The sequence below is a fragment of the Marmota flaviventris genome, chromosome 6 (assembly GCF_047511675.1).
Source record: "Marmota flaviventris isolate mMarFla1 chromosome 6, mMarFla1.hap1, whole genome shotgun sequence".
In the NCBI taxonomy this organism is placed as follows: domain Eukaryota; kingdom Metazoa; phylum Chordata; class Mammalia; order Rodentia; family Sciuridae; genus Marmota; species Marmota flaviventris.
Genome location: NC_092503.1, coordinates 125192600 through 125195987, shown reverse-complemented (window position 1 = coordinate 125195987; position 3388 = coordinate 125192600). Strand labels below are relative to the sequence as shown.

Sequence of the window (3388 nt, the reverse complement as noted above, 5' to 3'; positions counted from 1 at the left end):
CTGAGGACTGAATTTATTTCAGGCAAAATAAAATAAGACTTAAAATGTGTCAAAAAGAAGACAAGATTTTAAGGGATTAAAGGAATAGATAATTAAGAAGATAACATTAAGTAATGTAAGGTGAAAACTTTAACTCATAAGAGGAAGAAAGTTTATCCAGGGATTTCGGCATCTAAAAAAAAGAAAGAAAGAGTCTGAGAGCAACTAAACAAGAGAAAAACAATAACATTTGTCATAAAAGAAGTGATTTTAGATCCTACTTGAGAAAATACAAGGCTCAAATTGTAGAAGAAACGAAGCCCATCATTGGATATAGCAGTGATAAAACTTCAAATATATCTAGATTAATAATGATTTGTTGGTCTCATTTCCTACTCAAATAGGACTCTGTGACTTTTCCAAGAATGTGGATCAGAAAGAGATGAGCGAGAGAACAGACTAGCCCCTTTTAATACAGAAAAGTTATTGCCCCTGTTTTAGGGATTGTTCATTTATTTAAGAAATTTATGATGCAATAATTCTATCCCTGGCTATTTTTCTTAAGTAAAATTCTTCAGGTTGCTTCTCACTCAGTAAGGAGATCACAGAAGGTGGTAGAAGAAATTACCACCTCATGCAGCTGACTTAGGAGATGAAAAGGAAGTTGTTTTGGAATGTAGATGTTCACAGCTAGAGAAGATGGTAGACTGAAAACCTGCTCTAAAACCCTAAGAAAAAGAAAAAATATTAATGACAAATCCAATTTTAAAAAAAGACTGATCCACAACACATGTAGCCTAAACATTTAAATACTACACAAGATCTGAGGCAGGGTTTCATGCAAAACTACCACAATCTCCCTCAAAATTTTTTGTCTTAGCAAGAAAATCATCAGTTAGAAAGACTGATCCTCATTAGGAATAATGTTTCAAAATTACTTCTTCTTTTCTTTTAAGTGATGTTGAATCAGACTTCAGTCATTGAATTTCTCCTCCTGGGATTAACAGACATACAAGACCAACAGCCTTTCCTTTTTGCTGTTTTCCTCACAATCTACCTTGTGAATGTGGCTGGGAATGGAGCTATCCTGATGATTGTCATCTCTGATCCTAGACTCCACTCACCTATGTATTTCTTCCTGGGAAACCTGTCATGTCTAGATATCTGCTACTCCATGGTGACACTGCCAAAGATGCTGGAGAACTTCCTCTCTACACACAAAGCAATATCTTTCATGGGATGCATAAGCCAACTTCGTTTCTTCCACTTCCTGGGTAGCACAGAGTCTCTGTTGCTGGCAGTGATGGCATTTGACCACTTTGTGGCTATCTGCAAACCACTTCATTACACTGTCATCATGAATCCTAAGCTCTGCACCCAGATGGCTATCACCATCTGGGCCATTGGATTTTTCCATGCCCTGCTACACTCCATAATGACATCTCGCTTGAACTTCTATGGTCCCAATCACATTCATCACTTCTTTTGTGATGTTAAGCCTTTGCTGGAGTTGGCCTGTGGGAATACTGAGCTCAACCAGAGGCTGCTCAACACTGTCACGGGGACCATCGCTGCAGGCCCCTTCTTTCTGACACTTCTCTCCTATTTCTACATTATCACCTACCTCTTCCTCAAGACCCAGTCCTGCAACATGATTCACAGAGCACTGTCCACCTGTGCCTCCCACTTCATGGTGGTTATTCTTTTCTTTGCTCCTGTTATTTTCACCTACATTCGCCCTACCTCAGGGAGCTCCAGGGACCAGGAGCCATCATTGCCATCATGTACAGTGTGGTCACTCCTGTTCTTAATCCACTGATCTATACTTTGAGGAACAAGGAAGTGAAGGATGCCTTGTTTAGGGTGATCAGAAAGACACCCTGACCTGAAGGGATCTAGAGAACTCTTCTGAAGCATAAATTACCAGACAATGAGAAAGTTGAGATATATAAGTATACTGCTTCTCAAATTGTTTAGAATGTATACAACAAAGGAAATTGGATAACAGAAAACTACTAAATGGAATAATGTGCTCTAGTTGTGTTAAACAATATATTCCTAGGTAACAGAGGGTAAACATTTATATATGGAACACTAACCATGAAACCCTAATGTTGAATTTTTTTTAAAGAATATCATATGATAATATTGACTTACAATATATTATAATGTGTTCTTGTACATAACCAGGTATAGAAATATGGGTATACTACCTACATTTGGTATATATGAATAATATTTAGGTCTGTTTATCTGTGTGATCCTTCTAGGCTAACACATTTTTAGACTTATCAATAAAATTATTATTCTTTTATGTTTTTAGAATTTTAATTTAAAGCTATGTTTATTACATTGGAAACAAATATCAATTCACATGTGAGTTATGAAAATTTTTAACAGGTATGTCCTGATTTCTTTTTGGGGTTTGTCCTTTTAATAGATAATGATTCAAAATTCAAAATACATAAAAAGGTAATGTGCATGGCCCTGTCATCTCTGCTTTCATCTGCAGCCATTAATTCAGAGAAGTCCAGACAAGAGGTGATGGGAGATAAAGAAAAGACAAACAGAGAAAAAACACATAGAGAAAAAGCTGGGCAGTCAAACTCCATTAGCGTTTGACTGACTCAGAGCTAGCTCAGCACATTTATTATACAGGTTTCATCAAAAGGTTATTTTTGAGAAAGTTTCAGCAAAGCAGGCAATCTGAAGAACACAGGACTGATGAGACATGAGGGTTATCTTGGTATGTTCAGAATTCTCTATTCCCAGGAGCTGGTGCATGAGCTCAAAGTCCAGAGTTTATAAATCTGTGCTTTTGCACAGTTTACTTGGGCAGGCATCACTATAGCAACTGAGCCATCTTGATCTGCACCTTCACACAGCAAGTTCCCAGTGCTAACACAGCCATGAGTCAGTAAGACCATGATTCAAGTCACTGCTCTGCATAATAAGAAGCCCCTCCCTGCCCCCTGCCCCCACACACGTAACCCTCATGTTAGTGTCTGCTTTTCTGTCCTTGCAGAGAGCCTTTATGCATACACCAACAAGTACAAATATTTACTTTTAGAAAGAATGGAACAAAAATATATTGTTATGTGAATAAATCAGTGTACCAAATTAGATGTATCTTAGAGATCTTTCCTTATCAGTACATAAAATTTCCCTTTTCTGTTTTAACCTGCCTACTACATGCTACTTCCAGATGTGTCATACTTATTAGGTTTGTCCCCTCACATTGCATATCTATGCTAATTCAAGTCTTGCTCCAACACATAAACCTGTACATGGCATGTGTATAAAATCTATTTGTAGGATATATATACAAGTCTATTTCATATACAAAAGTCTTTTTAGGATAAATTCTTGGGCATGGAAATGTTAGGTAAAGAGATATAGGTGTTATAAT

General features: G+C 37.1%; 1 pseudogene; it reads left to right on the top strand.

Moving 5' to 3' along the window:
* The first annotated feature begins 937 nt into the window (after positions 1–937).
* Positions 938–2151, top strand: LOC139706253 (olfactory receptor 12D1-like; annotated as a pseudogene).
* Positions 2152–3388: the final 1237 nt, after the last annotated feature.